Source organism: Canis lupus, chromosome 1, assembly GCF_048164855.1.
Source record: "Canis lupus baileyi chromosome 1, mCanLup2.hap1, whole genome shotgun sequence".
Classification (NCBI taxonomy): Eukaryota; Metazoa; Chordata; class Mammalia; order Carnivora; family Canidae; genus Canis; species Canis lupus.
Genome location: NC_132838.1, coordinates 51,406,509 through 51,427,452, shown reverse-complemented (window position 1 = coordinate 51,427,452; position 20,944 = coordinate 51,406,509). Strand labels below are relative to the sequence as shown.

The following is a 20,944-nucleotide window of genomic DNA, read 5'->3' as shown; positions in this document are numbered from 1 at the left end:
GTTGACAAGGGAGCAGAAATGAACAGGATCCACAAAATGGTGCTTAAATTGCAGCTTTATAAGTAAAATAAATTTTTTAAAAAATTTGTAAGCCACTAACATTCCGAGTGGTTTGGTGTACACCCATAGATATAACTGGAATACCTTCCATAGTATTCAGCGTGATCATATAATCGTACCAAAGACTATGCACACTCTGATGTATAAATATGTTGTGTGTGTGTGCATATGTTTATTAAAGTGAGTTCATGTTAGAAATCAGACAGTGGTTTGATGATAAGGGCATCAGAGTAGAATCATAGGGACTTGAGAGAGTTCATTCCTGGTGGGCTAGAATCATTTGTGTATTTGAAGTATATCTTTACCTTGGAGAGTATTGAATAGACAGTAACAAGAACTTCCCAATGAATTCCTCACTTATCAGATAACAGTACATCACATAGTCATACCAGGGAATTAAAATACAGCTGTATATCTTCTCAATTTAATCCTATCATTTCTACATGAGGCTACACCCTGGTCTTTTAGATTTTTGCATGAATTTCCTGAGCCACCATTAACAACATATTGATAAATGATTTTATCTCATGGCTCACTTTGACAGTAGTCACAGTTTTACAAAAGGCTAAACTTAGTATGCAGTCTTGCCATCAAGCTCTCGGGCAGAGGGGTCAGAGAAGCTTGACGTGAATTCTTATTCTAATATTTACAGACTGGTGACCTTGGACATAATCTTTCCACCACTGTCAGTTTCCTTGTCTGTGAAACAGAGATGCCAATGCATTTTATACAAGGTCATTGGAAGGATTAAGTCTAATAAAGGATATAAAGTGCATACCCTAGTGCCTCTCATGGCAAGGGATCAATAAATTGTAGGTATTATAACCATAGTTGTTGCTACTAGAATGTGTTGACTTACTAGATTTCATCTCAGAAGGTAGTTCTTCAGCCTTTTCCACCAGAATTTATCAGAATGCCTGTGCAGTTGATTGCCATTTATAAAAATAACCTGAAGTATTCAAATTAATAAAGCTTCTCTGACAGTAACTTGGTAGCTAACTATAACATCTGTAGTTCCTTAAATAAAAATGTACTCAATTTGCATTTTATATAATACACAATTGTAACAGATAAAATTTTCTACTAGCTAACCTGGAGGGAAAATATTACATCATCATAATGACTTAGGAAAAGCATCATGGTTGATCTTTATTTTTTTGAGAACCATATTCCAGCACGATTATTATGATAATACCACATAATTTTAACTTTGAAAATTATTTTTATCTTAATTCCAGTATAGTTACCTACAGTATTACATTAGTTTCAGGTGTACAATATGGTGATTCAACAGTTCTATACATTAGTCAGTCCTCATCATGGTAAGTGCACTCCTTAATCCCATCACTTAGTTCCATCCCCCCACCACCAACCTCCCCTCCGGTGACCATCAGTTTGTTCTTTAGAGTTAAGTTTGTTTCTTGGTTTGTCTCTCTCCATGTATCTCTTTTGTTATTCCTTGCATATATGTTTTGTTTCTTAAATTCCACATATGAGTGAAATATGGTTATCATCTTTCTCTGACTTTTTTCACTTAGTATTATACTCTCTAGCTCCATCTATGTCCTTGCAAATGGCAAGATTTCATTCTTTTTATGACTGAATAATATTCTACTCTGTCTATATATACCACTTCTTCTTTATCCATTTATGTATTGATGGTTATTTGGGCTGCTTCCATATCTTGGCTATTGTAAATAATTCTGCTGTAAACATAGAGATGCATGTATGCCTTTGAATTAGTCTTTTCTTTCTTTTCTTTTCTTTTCTTTTCTTTTTTTTTTTTTTTTTTTTTTTTTTTTTTTGTAAATAGCCAGTAGTGTGATTACTGGATGGAAGGTTAGTTTCATTTTCAAGGATTTTGAGGAGCCCTCATACTGTCTTCCATAGTGGCTGCACCAGTTTACATTCCCACCGACAGTGCACGAAGGTGCCTTTTTCTCCACCTCCTCCCCAACACTCGTTATTTCTTGTATTGATGATCTTGGCCATTTTGACAGTGAGGTGATATGGCATTGTACCTTTGATTTGCATTTCCATGATGACAAGTGTTATTAGGCATCTTTTCATGTGTGTCTTTTGTCATCTTCATGTCTTTTTTTTTTCTTTTTTTTTTCATGTCTTCTGCCCATTTTTAATTGGATTCTTTGCAGGTGTTTTTTGTTTTGTTTTGTTTTTTGTTTTTTGGTTTTTTTTTTGTGTTGAGTTTTATAAGCTCTTTATATATTTTGAATACTAACCCTTTATCATATATGTTGCTTGCAAATATTTCTCCCATTCAGTAGGTAGTCTTTTACTTTTATTATTTGTTTCCTTTGCTGAGCAGAGACCTTTTATTTTGATGTAGTCCCAATGGTTTATTTTGTTTTTATTTCTCTTGCCTTGGGAGACATATCTAGAAAATGTTGCTTCAGTCAATGTTGAAGAAATGACTGAGTTCTCTTCTAGGATTTTTATGGTTTCAGGTCTCACATTTAGGTTTGTAATCCATTTTGAGTTTATTTTTGTATATGGTGTAAAAAAGTGGTCAGGTTTCATTCTTTTGCATGTAACTGTTTAGTTTTCCCAATACCATTTGTTGGAGAGACTGTCATTTTACTATTGCATACCCTTGCCTCCCTTGTCAGAGATTAAAATTACCATGGCTATTTGGGATCTTTTATGGTTCCATACAAATTTGGGGATTGTTTGTTCTAGTTCTGTGAAAAATACTGTTGCTATATTGATAGGGACTGCATTAAATATGTAGATTGCTTTGAGTAGTATAGACATCTTAACCATAGTTTTTCCAGTTCATAAACATGCAATATTTTTCCATTTGTGTCATCTTCAAGTTCTTTCATCAATGTTTTATAATGTTCAGAGTACAGCTCTTTCACCTCTTCGGTTAAGTTTATTTCTAGGTATCTTAGTATTTTTGGTGTAATTGTGTAAATGGGATTGTATTCATGATTTCTCTTTCTTCTGCATCACTATTACTGTATAGAAATGCGACAGATTTCTGTAAACTGACTTTGTAATCTGCGACTTTACTGAATTCATTTATCAGTCATAGTAGTTTTTTGGGGAGTTTTGGGTTTTCTAAATACATTATCATAACATCTGCAAATAGTGAAAGTTTTTCTTTTCCTTACCCATTTGTATGCCTTTTATTTTTTCTTGTCTAATTGCTATGGCTAAGACTTCCAAACCTGTTTTGAATAAAAGTGGTAAGAGTGGACTTCCTTATCTTGTTCCTGACCCTAGGGGAAAAGTTCTATATTTTCCCCTTTGAATATGATGTTTGTGGTGGGTTTTTATATAAAGCCTTTATTTTATTGAGGCATATTCCCCCCCTTACCTATTTTGTTGAGGTATTTGTTTGTTTGCTTATCATGAATGAATATTGTACTTCGCCAAATGCTTTTTCTGCATCCACTGGAGTGATCATATGGTTTTATCTTTTCTCTCATTGATGTGATGTATCATGTTGATTGGTTTGTGAATATTGAACTACATTTGCATCCTAGTAATAAATCCCACTTGGTGGTGGTGAATTCTTTTTTATTGTATTGTTGCATTTATTTAGTTTGTTAGTATTTTGTTGAAGATTTTCACATGTATGTTTATCAGAGATACTGGTGTGTAGTTCTCTTTTTTGTAGTGTCTTTATCTGGTTTTGTTAACAGGGTAATGCTGGCCTCATAGAATGAATTTGGAAGTTTTCCTTCCTTTTGTATTTTCTGGAACAGTATGAGAATAGGTATTAACTCTTTTTTAAATATTTGGTAGAATTCACCTGTGGATCCATCTAGTCCTGGACTTTCATTTGTTGAGAGTTTTTTCATTACTGGTCAATTTCTTTGCTGGTTATCTGTTCAGGTTTTCTATTTATTCCTGTTTCAGTTTGGTAGGTTATTTATTTCTAAGAATTTGTCCCTTTTTTCTAGATTGTCTAATTTCTTGCCTTATAATGTCCTTCTTTGTGTCTTGTTACAGTCTTTGTTTTAAAGTAGTTTTTCAATAAATGTATTACTCTCTGCCTTTCTTTTCATGCTCATTTGCATGATAAATGTTTCTCCATTCCCTCACTTTCAATCTGTATATGTCTTTAGGTCTAAAAAGAGTCTCCTATAGGCAGCATTTAGATGGGTCTTGTTTTGTTTTGTTTTGTTTTTTTTAAGCCACTCCGTCATCCTATGTCTTTTGATTAGAACATTTAGTCCATTTACATTCAAAGTAATTATTTATTGATATATATTTATTGCCATTTTGTTAATTGTTTTAGGATTATTTTTATAGTTTTTCTCTGATCCTTTCTTCTCTTTCTGTCTTCCATGGTTTGCTGGCTTTCTTTAGTGATATACTTGGATTCTTTTCTTTTTCTTCTTGCATACCTATTACTGGTTTTTGATTTATGGTTACCATTCTGTTTGTACATAATATTTTCTGTATATAACAGAACCATTCTTTACTCCTCTCCTCTCCATGTTTTAGGTATATGGTATTATAATTTGTATCCTTTCTTTTTGTGAACCCTTTGACTAATTTTTACAGACATACTTTTTTTTTTACTGCTTTTGCATTTCTTATTTTTTATACTCTTACTATGGCCTATCTTTTCCACTCAAAGAGTCCCCTTTAGCATTTCTTGTAAGGCTGGTTTAGTGGTCATAAATTCCTTTGTTTATGTTTGTCTAAGAAACGTTTTATCTCTCCTCCTATTCTGAATGATAGTTTTCCCACCTAGAGTATCCCTGGCTGCAGATTTTTCCCTTTTAGCACTTTGAATATATCATACCATTCTTATGGCCTGCAAAGTTTCTGCTGAAAAAAATCCACCGATAGCCTTATGGAGTTCTCCTGGTATGTAGCTATGTTATTTTGTCTTGCTACTTTTAATTTTATTTTTCTTTATCATTACTTTTTGCCATTTCAGTTACTAGAAGTATTGGTATGGACCCCTTGGGTTGATTTGATTAAGGGATCTCATTGCCTCCTGGATCTGGATTTTTATTTTCTTCCCCACATTCAGGAAGTTTTCAGGTATTATTTCTTCAAATAGATTTTCTACCCCCTTTTTCTCTCTCTGTTCCTTCTTGGATCCCTATAATGCCAATGTTTGTACATTTGACAGAGTCCTTGAATTATCTATTCTCATTTTGCACATTTTTTGTCTCTTACCTGCTCTATTTCATTATTTTCTATTACTGTGTCTTCTAGGTTTTTAATTCATTCCTCTGCTTCCTCTAACCTACTGTATATTCCATGTAGTGTATTTTAAATTTCATTTATTGTGTTTTTCACCTCCGATTCACTTTTTTTTTATCTCTTTGCTAAGTGTCTCACTGATGTCTACCACTCTTTTTTGAAGTCCAATGAATATCTTTATGATTATTCCTTCAAATTCTCTATCTGGCATATTACTTATATCTGTTTTGCTTAGATCTCTTGTTGTGGTTTTGTCCTGTTCTTTCAAATGGGACTTATTCCTCTATATCTTCATTTGGTCTAACTCTCTGTGTCTATTTCTATGTGCTAAGGAAATCCATAATGTCTCTTGCTCTTGAAGATAATGGCCCTATGAAGAAGAGGTCCTGTGCCCTGCAGAGGTCATATAGTGCCCTGCAGGTCCTATAGTCCCTGTTCCCCAGGACCTGGTGTTTCAGGGGGTGTCTCCTATGTGTGTTGTGTGTTCCTTGTTGTGTTGCAGCCTGCTTTTCCTTCAGGTTAGTCACCCACAGAGGCTCTCTTTGCCTGTGAAAGGCAGTATTTGGTCCCTGGAGGGGTAGGGCTTGCAGTTTTAATAAGATATGCACCAGTCAGCTGACAAAATGAGACTGGCCACTTCTCCAGTCTAGGGCGGCATGGGTGAGGTATGGTTTTAACAGGTATTCTCAGACTTCACAGGGCCTGCTGCCACCACTGAAGTTCACAAATACACTGGTTGGAAGACATGTTATTGATAAGGTTTACATCTTTGAGGAGAAGGGACCCACAAGCCATGAGTGAGGCAAGCATGACTGCAAAGTGCAGATCCACCAAAGCAAGGGTGGAGAGTTTGGTATTAGGAAGTTACAGAGTGAGTTTTGGAGCTATGCTGGTTCCTCTAGGTGGCCAGGTGTTTATGCTGAGCAACAGAGGAGAGAGCTGGTGACTGCCAGCAAATACTTTTCTCTTCCTGAGATTCCTGCCTCTCCAAGACATGATCTGGGATGAGTAAATAATTATCCTCTTGTATGCCCTACGTGCTCTTCAAACTGCTGCTTGTAGGGTGAATCTCTGGGGGCTGTTTGTCCAACTGTCTCTTTTTAAGTGTGGGGACTTAACTTCCTAACACCTTCTGGGTTGTCCTAGAAGCCAGCCTGCTGATTTTTTTTAAATTCCAGGCTTTAAGTCTTGCTGGCAATAAGAACGCACAAAATTTGACCCCTCTTGCTTTCAAAGCCATCTCATAAGGATTCCTGCTCACTGTGTGGTCTCTCCAATGTGATAATTTGTTTCTTGCCCTCCATAGCACAGGCTCCCTCCTGAGCATAGCCAGAGTCCTTTTAGCTCCCCCATTGCATCTCCATTCTTTGCTCTTTTTATCCTTTACAATGTGGCTTCTTCTCTAGCTTTAGTTATGGAATTTGTTCTGCCATTCTTTGGGTCATTTTCTGGGTTATTTACATGGATGCAAGTGTTATCTAATTGTATCAGTGGGACAAGGTGAGCTCAGGGTCCTCCTACTCTGCTATCTTCTCAGACTCTCCCCAATACCACATGTTTTTAAATGTCATACTATAACTTTAGTTTAAAGCTCTGATACCTCATTTTCACTGGTTTTATTATGCTCAATAATAAGTATTGCCTTTTCTGATTTTAAAAACACAAAATTGGCTGAAAAAAAGATCAGCAATGTACTTTCACATAAAGAAAAGGGTAAAACTCATGTTTAATCAAACTACCTAGAGAGCATTACTGTTGACATAGCTGTATATTCTTCTAGACTGTTTTCAAGGTATATACACATACTCACAGGAACACAACACAGTGCACTTTTAATGGAAACATATATTATTTTGTAACTTGTATCTTTTACTTCATACATCATATTCATTTTCCATATCAGTAGACAAAGGTCTCCATGATAATTTTGTGACTGATAGTATTGTATTCTGCTTAAGTGATCCTCTGTTGGTAAGTATCTAAGTTGTTCTGTGTTTCACTATAAAAGCAGCGCTTTTGCTCTTCCTTATATACATCTCCATAAATTTGTGTGGTCACATTTTTTTCAGTATAATTTTAGAATATAATTTCAACTTTATTTGCTGTGGCAAAAGTATTCTACATTTAAAGTGTTCTAATGCTTAATTCCCAAAGGCCAGAAAGTTTGCACCAATTTCCAGTCTCCCTAAAACCATGAGAACATAGTTTCTTCACATTCTTTACTAGTAGGTACTTCCATTCTTTTTATCTTTGCCAATTATTTGGGTGAAACATGGCATCTTGTGTTAAATTGCCTTTTTCTCATTACTAGAAAGCTTTAGTTTTTATTGATCATCGTTACAACTATTTTCTTATAATCATACTTTATAAGCATTTCTTATAGTAATCCTTTGTGTGTCATATATGTTGCAGATATTTTTACCAATAAGTAAATTAGTTTGAAAATATTTTTATGATGTTGTAGAACTATTTAAGCTGTGCATTTTGATGGTGTTAAATGTATCATTTTCTTTATAGAATTGTGACTTTGCAATCATTCTTACCAAACAGATCTTGTTAACAGTTAAGGCCATTGTGAGTTTTTATTAAAAATATTTTCTAGTGTTTTTTTTTATGGTTTCACTTTTTAAAAAATATGTGACCTATATAAGTTTTATTTTTTGTGAAGGGTTTTATATAAGTCTAATTTTGCTTATTTCTTCCCCCAAAACCTACAAATTACATTTTCTGCATCATTTATTGAATAAAACACATTTGCCCACTGATTTGAAATAAATCCCATCTTTGCACTATATTAACTTTGAGATCTTGTCTCTAGAGTCTGTCCTGCTTTATTCATCTGCTTATCCTGCCTCCAACCCCACATTGTTTTGATTAATCTAATGTATTAAACATTATAACTTATTTAATATCTGGCACTGTAAGTTCTCCAAACTGCTGTCTCATTTTTCCTTGCTGTTCACACAAATTAATTTTTCCACGTGACCTAGAATGCTTTATAAAGTCTGAAAATAAATTTTATGAATTTATTTTTAATATATGAGTTAAGTGTGTCATCCTAGAAAAGTGTGGTCAAGACAGAATAGAATTTAAACATTGATTACATAGTGGCAAGGTATATCTCATTTCTGAGCTGTGTCTAGAAAAACTAACTCCCTACAAAACTGATTCTTTAGCATTTGATTTGTACATAGTATAAGCTATTGGCTAGTTTTCCTGGTTGACCAGCAGTTCCAAGCCATTAAATTGTAATTTTATAAAAGTTTGATGTCTCATCCCGAGCTGTATTTTTCATGACCTGACAAAGTGAAGACTAGGTAAGACCAACTGGAAGACCATTATTCTCTGAATTACAGATATGCAGTAGGTTTCAGTTTGAAGGAGGTGTGTTAAATCAGTTGTCTTATAATAGGACTTTTAGGGATTACTATTTCTGTTTGATTTATATTACTTTTAGTAAACTTGGTTATCAGTAAAATTAGTACTGTGGTGTTCTTTATCATTGCTGGTTCTTCTGAGTCTAATGTCTTCTTCTATCTTTCAATACATCTTATTATATAATTTTCTTAAGTAAATGCAACATTCCAAAAATGCATATAAGCAGGAAGGAAATGAAAAATTTATAAGAACTATGTTTTTTTTTCTTTCCCCCTACCTCTTTTGGATCAATTTAGTAAGGCAAAGGCATAGTATAACCTTAAAAGTACTGGAGAAAGAAAGACATAAATGGTGTCAAGTTACTTTCCAAGCACTGCCAGTTGTGTGACCTTGAACACAGTCTTGGTCCCTCACTTTTAACATAGGGAATAATAACAGTATTAGCCAAGAGGGCTATTTTGAGTATCATATTATGTGATATACATGTAAAACAACTAAATAGTACTAACACATAACAGACACTCCCTAACTTTTGGTTATTTTTATTATTATGCAATCTAATGACATTGTGAGAGAGGCTAATATTTTGTAAAGCATTAAAAATATATTTGTTGCTTTCCTTTATTTCTTATAGTTCTCAAACATTATGATTCTGTAATCCCCCAAATTAGTTATGCTATATTGTATCAATTAATTTAGTTAGGACTAGTTACACCAAAAGGTCAGCTTCCATCTGACATAACATTTTGTAGGTCTGAGTTACAGTTATAAGAAAGATCTTATTTATATTGAGCATTTTTATTCATGCATTCAACAAATATTTACCAAGCATTTAGACATGATTCTAGATTCTAGAGATCAAGAGGTAAACAAGATAAAAGACATAGGAAGCAAACATATTATATATAGTTAAGCGAATAAACAGAATAATTCCAACTAGCTTTTCAGAAGTCTACAAACTAGTTTTCTGATAAACTACTGAGAGGAAGACAAAAGTCAAATCAATTAAAAAATCATCTTTGAACTATAAGGGAACCTATGAGAATAATCAGAACTCAGAAACCTGCCTTCTCATTTTGCTTTTTTAAAGAGGCAGTGGCCAAGTGACCTAACCTCTTCCCCTAAAGATGCAATTAGTGCTAGATGAGCTCAATATTCATGTAAACTTCAAATATCAGTGACCTGTATTTTTTCTGAGTAAAAAAGAAACATATTAGTTATAAGGTAACTAAGGCATACAAATATAAAATAAAATAAATATTGTGAATCAGAGATCATAAATTAGGACATGGTACTCTGCCAATGCTATATATTGCTTCATTGAACATCTAGCATATTTAGCAAATAAATATATGAAATAAAAAACTCCTCTTTCAAATTCCTGCTCTCCTATGCCAACAGGTTTTTAACTGAAGATATTCAGAAATGTCTTACGTGAAATGTTTTAAAAGGATCAAAGGAGGTCAGATTTCTGAAATGTAAACTCATTGTCCTAGAACCTGACATACTCAAGTATGATCTATGGTCAGAACTTGTCTCAGCCTTTGTCTTGTCAAGGATTGAGAAAGTGTTGGAAGGGAGACAAACCTAACATGTGGGATAGATGATCCAGGAACTTGAGTCTGGAAAGAAAGAAGCAGAGAAATTGAGCAGGAATTTATTCTAAATCAAGAATAAACCAGAGGACCAGATTAGGGAAAAGCCAGGAGCTCAGAGAAATTGGGTCAAGCTTCTTTTATATTACAGTCAAAATCAGGAATGCTTTTTATCATCATGGGGAGGTCTTCAAACATATGGCTTTCTTTGTTTTGTGGTACTTACCTCTCGACCAAGTCCATATATCAGCATGGAGCTCATTTCAAAGGAAGAAAGATGGAATTCTCTCTCTGGAATGTTCAGAAGAAGCCAGATAATAGGTGGTAAGGCTACTTGACATAAGGGTGACACAGAGGTATGCAGATTCCCTTCACTCTTGCCAGAGGGCTCAGAAAGCCTCCATGCAAGGTCTGCAACTGGCCAGAGAGCAACATACAGTGAATTGCTACAGTGTGGTCATAACCACAGTGTTTCATAGAATGGTATTGGCGTGAACAGGGCAGGGTTGTGGCAAATGGACCATAAAGGATGGAGAAGGGCCAGTACATGTATGGGGGCAGAAGGAAGGCTTGATTCCAGGAAGGAAGCAGCTTCAGCAAAGGTGCAGAGCATTGGTGTGATGTGTTAGAGCCCAGTAGGAAGACTGGCTGATGAGAGCGGGAAGCAGACATGACTAATGGCAGTTTCAGAGCTGTTCCCAGTAATCATGACTGTTTTATGTGCAGAGCACAGCAAATTCCCAGCAGTGATTTCTTAAATGGAGACATACAGATAACTGGGAGCATTTCATAATGTAAGAAGCATGATCATTTGTCAGGGGGTTGGGAGAAAAAGGCATTATCAGTTTTAGGGGAGTATAAAAGGTTTTCAGACAGCTGTTCTGGGAAAGTCCCAGGGATTCAGGGAAAAATATGCCACAGAAATGAGGTGGGATGTTTTGAGCATGTGCCACAGTTCCAGGTCAGTGAGTGTGGACTGGCACTATGTTTAATTTATCATGTTTGCTGGTGACACTTGGTGGTCTGGCGGGAGTATTAGGCAAAGAATAGAAAGGGACCGTCCTACAGGTGGGACCCAGCAGAAAGGGAAGGAGACCCAGGGGTTGATGAGGAATATGGCAAATGGTTACATTGCTTTTGCCATTACAAATTTAATCTCTGTTGAATTTCTCATGTTTTTCTTTCTTAATGTTCAAAATTTATGTGTATGGGACAGGCAGACAGCAGCAGTGACAACCCTGGACAAATAAAGATGTACAAAGATAATATGCCATTTAATGGGAAGAAAAACTCCAAATTAGCTAAAGTTAAGATGGGGGATAAAAGATGAGGCAAAACACAACAGAGAAGTAACTGACACAGTATCTCCCAGGAAGGGTGGGGGGGTGGGATCAAGGAAGTCAAAGCCTTCCCTTCCGGGACTTAGCTCACCAGTGATCTAGAGAGAGGGAAAGCAACCCCAAGGAAAGATCCTTCATGGGAAAAGTTGGATGCTACTTGTCCCCATCTGTTCCTGAAAACTTTAACCTAGTTTTCTATAAAGGTGTTTATAAGACAGAATTACCTGGAAAGTTAAAAAAAAAAAAAAAATCAGACTCAGTGACTCAGTTTCTTTATGCTAATCTTGGAATGCTGCATGGGGGACTGATTCGGGGAAATCACCCAGGGTGATTCAGAAGCACAGGCTGATTGGAGAACCAGGAGGCAGGGCAGGTGACAGGTGTGCCCAGGGTTTTGGTTGTGTATGGATACAAAGTCAGTCATTTTGAGGGAAGGTGCCAAAATTATAGCAGTAAAAGTCTATTCCAGCTGCATTTCTAATACTTTCTAACCCATCACTCTAAAAACCACATTAAGCATTGCTATAGTTACTATTTCTGGGACGCTTCAGAGTGTTAATCGAATGTGCTATGAAGCCACCTATGTTCTTCTGTCCCCACCTTGCCTCCCGCCATGTTCTTTTCCTGACTGACTTCCCTACTTGATGTATGCTGTCCACAGTCAATCTGAGGTCAGTAGAAAGCTGCACTCATGGCTTGGCTAGTGCTTCTCATGTGTAGGGTACCAATGCCCAGATCAAGGACACCAGCTTCAAACTCTCCCAAGGCCAATGCTTGGGGGCAGGAGGTAAGTGGCTCCTCTTTCAGTTAATGGCTCCATCTTACAGGCCAGCCTGAAGCAGTGGTGCTTTGCACTCAGTTTCTCCAAGGAAGTGGCTTCTTCAGTTTCTGGTCTCCTACTTGCTTGGTAAATAAAGATGTTCACATGATCTCTCCACAGGAACACAGTGTCTGGGGCCCAGGGCTTCCTTCCTCAAGAGAAATGACTCACCTTCCTTGGCATCACCCCAGACCCCCTTTGCAGAGCTGGGTCCTCCTCTCGTTTTGTTTTAAAGAAAATGTCCATTTACATGGCTTTCTCAGAACAGTGGAATGCTCTCCTGAGGGGAAGCTAAGCCTCCCTGTTGTGGAAGATAGAATGCTGGTTACGGTTCTAAGTGGCAGTTGTTCTAGCTTTTACCCGTCAGGTTAAGAACACACGTTTTGGGCTATGTTTTTCATAAAACACGTCAATGAATAACCATGTTTTTATAACACCTGGCTCTTCTAGAAGAGTACAGTTGCAGTCTTCAAAAAATCCTCCTGGGAACACTAATAACCATGATAGATTCTGGTGTTTCTATTTTCCTTCTGTTCTTCAGAATCTGAGTCAGAGGGTTTATTCAGAGTACATTTCATGTGATGGTGGTTTATTCTTTTGCTCTAGCAATATGGAGAGTTATAGAAAAATGAGAGTAATATCACACAGCAAGTTAATATTAATCTCTTCCCCTTCTCTTCCTCCTCTTTTCCCCAATTCCCTCCCTCCTGCTTCCTTCCCACGGCCCATTTCTTTCTTCTGTAATCAGGTATTAAGCATCTAGTCCATACTAGGAACCGTGCTGTGGTCTGGCACATTTGCCTCTGTTAAGTAGTTGCTGCCTTGGGAGAAAAATAGACTTGTAAAAAATATTAAAGAATATGATAATACACAGTGTTGTGTAGGGTTCACTGGAAACCCCAAACTGGGAATGGTTAACATTAGCTGAGGTCAGGAGGGCTTAACAGAGGAAATATTATGAACTTCCTCTCAAAGAAATTGCCCATATTTCTTTTTCTTTAGTTACCAACACAGTGGAAGGTGCTCCTGTTTCTTCTACTTATGCCTGAGGACCGTTTTATATACATAAAGATATATAGAGGTTTGTCATGCCAGCAGGAAGTAACTGCAAATAAATGGAAATGAGAACATTTTCTGGGAGGATAAATAACCAGGGGGACCTTAGGAAAGGTTGCTTTCTGGGGATGTTGCAAAGCACCCATTTAAGGTATTTTGTGATGATATCATTGAAACATATCGAAATGAATACAATAGTTAAATTATAGACAGATAACATTACCCAAGAACACAGGAATCTTGAAATGAAATCACGTGAAATGTGGAGTCAATGTACTGACATAAAAAGGGTAATACTCAAAGTCTTGAAACACTAGAGATTGAAATGGGGGTGGGGAGAGTGGGACATTCATAGCGGTTAACAATAATGGATTAGGAGTTGAAAGTGAAGGTTTGAATTTCAAGTTTAGAACTTAGCCATGACCATGGGCAAAATAGTTTATCATTCTGTTTTATTTTTCTCATCTATGAAATAGGAATTCCCAATAGCATTTATAATGATTAGATAGGAAAATATTTGATGTACAGAATGATATAGTTAGAAAACATTTGGTAAATGTTAAGTATTAACATCATTGGGGGGTGCCTGGGTGGCTCATCCGATTAGGTGTCTGCCTTCAGCTCAGGCCATGATCTCAGAGTCCTGGGATCGAGTACCATGTGGGGCTCCCTGCTCAGTGGGGAGCCTGCTTCTCCTTCTCCTTTTGCTGCTCCCCCAGCTTGTGCACTCTCTGTCTCTATCAATAAATAAAATCTTTAAACACACACATGTGCACACACACACACATACACACACACACAACACACACCATCATTACTCTATGAAAAGGAAGCTATTATCAATGCAACTCTGGCAACTTAACCTTGCCAGCAGTATATAAATCATTTGCTCTTCTTGTGATCTGATCATTTCTGAGGTTTCTTGAGTATATGTAGTTGGAGAACATACAGCAGGGCAATTAGTTTTTTAAGCCACTGCTGCTTAAGTTGGTAAACATTCATTTACAAAAACAAAACAAAACAAAACAAAAAACACAAGGGAATGAATAGGAAAGAAAGAAGCAGATGATGCACATTGATATGTCCTGTGTGAAGCTTCACTTTGCTTACTTAAAGTATTTTTCTAAGCCATATTAATTTCAGAGACCCTAAAAGCAATTTTAGAATACTTACACCAGAAAGATTCCTGTTAGGAAAGTTAAGAGAGATGGGAGTAAATGTGTCTTAAAGCATGAGGAGCCTTACAGGTGGCCCATCCACAGACTGCAGGACATATACTTTCACTCAGCCCACGGGATTTCAAGTATTCAAATTCAGGTCCTTTCTAGGAGAGTTTCCTAATTGCTGAAATGGCATCATTACCCTCAACTTCTAAACAAGAAGTGATGAGTGTAGAATTGCAGTGTCCCAGGAAGACACCCCATGAGTGGCCTCCACATGTTAAGGAAAGCCACATTGCTCCTCAGTTGTCACACGTGCATACAGACATGAGTGCTCACGGAGCCTACATAGAGCTGCAGAAGTTACAGCTCATAAAGGCCCAGTGGCCTCGGCATATTTCACAGCAACTCCCTGGGAGAGCTAAGAGACAAAGGGGTCAAACTTCTGGCTTCCCAGAGTACTGAACTGATCTGCATCTGGCTACATTGGTGACTGATTTTTGTTGGACAGGACCCGTGAGTCCCATCCTGCCCTCCCTCCCACAATCTGTCCCACTAAGTCTGAAGTGTTAGCATTTTTCTGAACACAGGAGATTGGTCTGCAGCTTCGGGGTTTCTTCTAATGTCTGCTGACCAAGCTCCTGTATTTATAAGGTACATTAAACATACTCTACCCATGTGGGCTACAGGCAGATCACAGAACTCACTATGGAGGCCTTCAAAATTTGACAAAGAAAGGGTAAGCAATAGGAAGAGGCCACTAAAAAAAATAAATAAATAAAAAGGAAGAGGCCACTAAAAAGATGGAATGGGTTGGGTTGGATAGAAAACATAGGGAGAGATGGGACACGGCTAGAATAGCTCCCTATTCTACACAAGAAGAAAAAGAACAAAATAATGTTGTAGATTTGATGGTGAAATGAGACTATTCTTGCCTTCTGAAATTATTTATAAACACGATGCAATAAATAATTTATAAATGTACATACTCTAGAAATAATATACACACATATAATAAAATAAAATGTTATAAATACATTTAACAGCTCAAAAAAATACTTTCTCTGAGTATTTGTGCTGAGGATAAAAAATGAATGAGATACTGGGCTTATCTTTGAGTTGCTTGGGATTAGTCACTCATCTATAATGTGCTTGCTTTTTGTTGGTTGATGCAATTACCTCATGACTTAAAGAATTCAAAATCCATTTTTAGGTATAAAAAGTTAGATCTTTGTTAGTGACTGCACCAGAGTCACTAGTACTTGAAACTGATTAATCTGCGTGTTTCTGAAAGTTCCCAAAACTAAACATGTTCATGGGAATGCCAGGGCATCACAGGATGTGGAAGGAAACAGATCCTAGCCTTCAAAAGGTGTCTGCTCTCCATGGGAACCAGACAAACTCTAAACTGTACTGAAGCATTTATTCTAAAGCCTTTGTTGAAAGGCATCCAATTTTAAATCATTTATTTGTGATTTGAATATGATAACTATTTGCTTTCTTTTCAATGAAAGTATTTACAGAATACATTTAACAGAGAATTCAAAGAGAACTATTTCAATAAGTCATGACATTATCAAATTTTGAAATGTAAGAACACAGGGTCTTTATTAATCTCATATATGAGAAAAATCCTTCCATTTCCCTAATTGTACCACATACCAAACTGCTTTACTCCACAATTTCAAAATTTAAGATATTCTTAATTTTTATTTTTTTAATTTTTTTTTTTTTTTTTTTTTTTTTTTTTTTTTTTTTTTTTTTATGATAGTCACAGAGAGAGAGAGTGAGGCAGAGACACAGGCAGAGGGAGAAGAAGGCTCCATGCAACGGGAGCCCGATGTGGGACTCGATCCCGGTTCTCCGGGATCGCGCCCTGGGCCAAAGGCAGGCGCCAAACCGCTGCACCACCCAGGGATCCCAATTTTTACTTTTTTAAAGATGTTATTTATTTGAAGGAGAGAGAGAGAGAGAGAGAGCACGAGCATGGGGAGAGGGTCAGAGGGACAAGCAGACTCCCCCACCGAGAACAGTGCCTGATGCTGGACTCGATCCCACAGGACCTGAGCCAAAGTCAGATGCTTCACGGACTGACCCACCCAGGCACCATAAGATATTTTTTTAAAAAGCTTCTCTCACATAATTAGATTTTGGTGAGCTTGATGTTCTTTATTTCCTTAACTATGCTCTTTACTTACCAGCTACTTTCAAACTGTAACATAACCAGAGAATTGTCTGTTTAGACTATCAGCTCCCTCCCAACTTCATCAACCACTTTGTGGTGTCCAAGTGAAAATGTCTCTAGTAGGGGAAGTGAGGAAAAAATAAAACAGGATGAAATCAGAGAGGGGGGACAAAGGATAAAAGGCTCTTAAACCATAGGAAACAAACTGAGGGTTGCTGGAGGGGGTAGGGGGATGGGGTCACCAGGTGACAGGCATTAAGGAGGGTACGTGATGTGATGAGCACTGGGTGTTATATAAGAGTGATCAATCACTGACCTCTACCTCTAAAACTAGTAAGACATAATATGTTAATTAATTGAATTTAAATTTAAAAAAGAAAATGCCTCTAATATCATCTACAAAAATGTATGAAGAAAACACTGATTTTTTAAAATCACATTTGACTGACTCTTTTAAGACTTCTTTGTTGCTGTTTTCTCTACTTTTATCATTCCTATTCTGTTGAATTCAGTAGTCACTCAGGATTTTGTCACTACGTACGTAGTCACTTTCTCTCCCTGCAGTACCTGCATTCCACCCTTGTTAGGGGCAAGTCGGAGGTACACAGTGGTCACAGATTTGCAGGGGGCTTATCCACTCCAAAGCCTAACGAGCTCTCCCCCTGAAACGTGCTGCAAGAACACCTTTGCTCTCCCCAGGGTGAAATATGCCTCCTCCATGGGCCTCTGGAGGGGCAGCGCAGGTGGCAAGTGCAGATGCGCTTGCGGGGTTGCTGATACTGAACTAAAGCTGTGCTACACCTCTTTGCCATTTTTAATAAGTAAAGTTACTTAGCATATGTGGAATCACAGATTAAAGGCTTGCTGCAGTCTGTTGTGCTAACAAAGCATGGACGGAGGGCTCCCCGAGCGTTCATTGGCATGCCGGATCTTAAAAGCTTTGGAAGCGCTCTGTGGCTGTGTCCTGTCATCGCTCAGCAGATTAATCACACATCAGTGCAATAAGCCATAAGCGTTCCGGGGGGAGTTATTGTAGTAGATCATTTCAATGATCTGTGGATAGCACACTACTGAGAGACTTGTTTTGAATTGCACCTTTCAATCCATCTCTTGGTGCTTTGAGGATGCACGGAGGCATGAGCGAGCTGGAAACACTTCGGTACCCATCAAAGTACCCTGTAAGCACCTAACCTGTGCCTTACATGGTTCTGGTGATTCTAATGACACGCTCACAGCTAGAGCACTGTTTATTTACTTACTGAACACATCGTCATCTGGGGCCCAAAGGAAGAGTGAATGAGAAGGAGAGCTGGAAGATTTAACACTTAAAGCTGAAGTCATGAAAGAGCTTTTGGTCTCCACATAGCTCTTTTTTTTTTTCTCTCTCTATAAAATATAAAGCTAGCAATAGAGTTTTAGCCCTTGTGATTATGATTCAGAGAGCGGAAAGAAAATATCTTGGTAGCTCATCCTGAAATGTGGCATTTGCCAGGGAATGATCCAAGTGTGCTTGATCACCAGTGGCCAGAAGGAAGTATGTACTGTTTTGCAGAAGAATTTATGATATGTAAATGTAGAAAAATAAATGGCAAAGAATGTATCTGATTTTCAGATAGTGCATCAAGGCTAAGTTATGGGGAAATAATAATATAAAGACAGGTTCCTTGCTAAATGCTTTAGATTTTACAAATTAAACAACTTAGAGATTTGGATAATATTCATATCTTTATGTAGTAATCTTGTTATTGTAGATCCATTCATTTAAGATGTATTTAATGGTATAGAGGTATATGCAAGACACTTTTATGACACTGGGCATAAAAAAATGTTTTAAGTACATACGGAATATTAGAGTTAAGGAAAGCTGAGCAAACATAAATCACTTTGAAATATTCGGTTTATGTATTATAACTCTTCATACTAATTGTAAGTTATCATTGTTGCTTTTTAAAAACAGATCTTAAAAGACATCTGTCAATATTATAAGATCTTAATTTTTATTACAAAAAAAGGATTGAAAATAATAAAAATTCCTTTGAATAAATGAATGTTTTATAATTCAGATTATTTAACTAATCCAGAAAAGGCTTTCCTCATCATTAGTATAAATTAATCTTCTTTTAACCACATTTCCAAAGAATAAAAAAACTCAGTAATTTGCCTTCCTCTGAAGTGACTGGAGCCTCTGCTTTTCAGGCTGCTCCAGACTTTCCCCCACAGGAGAAAGCTCACAGGGTCTGCAAGCTGTTGCAAGGCAACCACCCGCTCCGGAGGGCGCACACATACAACTAAGGCTCTGCTCTGGGTTTTTTTTTTTTTTTTTTTTCTCTACACTGGGATTGGCTTATTTTAAAATGAATACTCATAAGAAGCAAGAACGAAAAAGAAAATCTAAGTAACTGAAAAGGTTAATATGAAATTTAAAAGCCTCTTGTCTCTTGCTGTGACAGGCAAAGTTTCAGAAGACAATGGATTTGATTGTTCCAAAAGGGTCTTTCAATGTAATGGAGAAATATGTGACTTAATTAGACACAAAAGCCAATGGCTGTTCAGCTTCTACCTACAAACAAACAAACAAACCAAACAAAAACTATTTTTCTGGTGAAGAATTCTCACATGAATTGTTAAAACAAACCTTGAGTTTTTCAAATATTCTTGAAATAATCCTAGTTTTAATTTAATTTTATTTTTTTAGTTTTATGTTAAAAGTAATGATTTTGTCTTACTGGCTCTGAATTATGTATTTTTTTCACAATGTTCATGAGATGACAATGATGGATAGGATTGATCCAGCACTTCATATTGTCAGGCATTGTGTCACGTGCTCTCTATACATTATCACATTTAATACTAACAGAAACCCCATGTGGTAAATGTCATTTTCTCATTTTTATGGATAAGAAAATTAGACTTAGATTAGCAACCATTAGCAACTGGTTATGTTACATAACTAATAATTCCTAGAGCTGGATTTCAAACCAATTTTGATGAGTCTGAAGACTAGGCTCTAAACTACCAAATGGAGCTGATGCCATAAAATCAATCTCCATATAAAAATTCTGTAAGCGACGATTTACAAAAGATATTTTGCTTTTCCTCAAAGCTTGAATAGTGAAATGAATTTAGAAATGATAAAACACAAAAGATTGATCTGCATGGTATGACTTTAAGTATTTAAGACAAATTGCTTGTTAGTAATGGAACAATCTGACAGGCTTGTCAGGGAGGTATGGATTTGAGTCAGGCCTACATTGAGTGGACAGATGTGAATTTGTTAGTAGAATGTATAGGGCATTTGTGGGTAGGTTTTGGAGTATCTGGTACACACCAGTTCCACTCATCCTATCCTGTTACTGAGTGACCCCAGAAAAGGTCACACACAGAAACACCTCCCATGAAATGAGAAGTGAAGGATCACCTTCCTGCCCCACTGGGCCTGTTCCCAAAGGCCAGTGGGTGTCTCCCGGGTAAAGGCTCCTGTGTACCACATGGTCTAGAGAGTCTTGAAGCCAAATAGGACCTTCTAGTTCCCACCTAGTAAAAATTGTGATCTTAAGGTTTTTCATCACTCAATGACTAGCAGCCTTGGGTCACAAGATGAGGGCTCCTGGCTCAAGTATGTGAACTTCTAATTCCCTACTTCTGATTTACCGCACTCATCATAAATACAGCCCAGTTAATGAACTAACACTGCCGTGAGATTAGCCCTCTCTATTAGTGATGGGAGGTGAAAGAGGTTGCTAAGGAGCAGGCAATGTTGCTCAATATTCCTGTGCCCTTTGATCAGCACCAGAAGGAAGAGATGGAGAGCATTTTATACCACTTGAGAGTAGGTTCTTCGCCAGGGGCCGTCTGGATGGCTCCAAGTGAAGTCATAGCTTGTAGATGGAAAGGAGGCATTGGAAAAACTGTTCACCACTATCTGACCTATATGTATTTTGATGGATCTGTTATTAATTTGAATCTGATTCATGTCTGTGACCTATAAATGACTCATGAAATTTTCAGACAAGAAATTGGAAAGGCAACAGATATGTTACCTTTGTTATGAATTCACGTTTTTTTGTTTTTGTTTTTAAAGGGAGAATTAGTCCTACCTTTTATTTCTCTGGAAGGGAATTGCTCTGTAACATAAAACTGACTTTCATAAAATACCAGTA

At 37.0% G+C, this 20,944-nt stretch overlaps 1 protein-coding gene across 1 annotated transcript in view; it reads left to right on the top strand.

Moving 5' to 3' along the window:
- PRKN (parkin RBR E3 ubiquitin protein ligase) overlaps positions 1–20,944 on the top strand; it is a 1,297,938-nt gene that overhangs the window by 662,353 nt on the left and 614,641 nt on the right. The gene's annotated exons all lie outside the window — the stretch shown is intronic.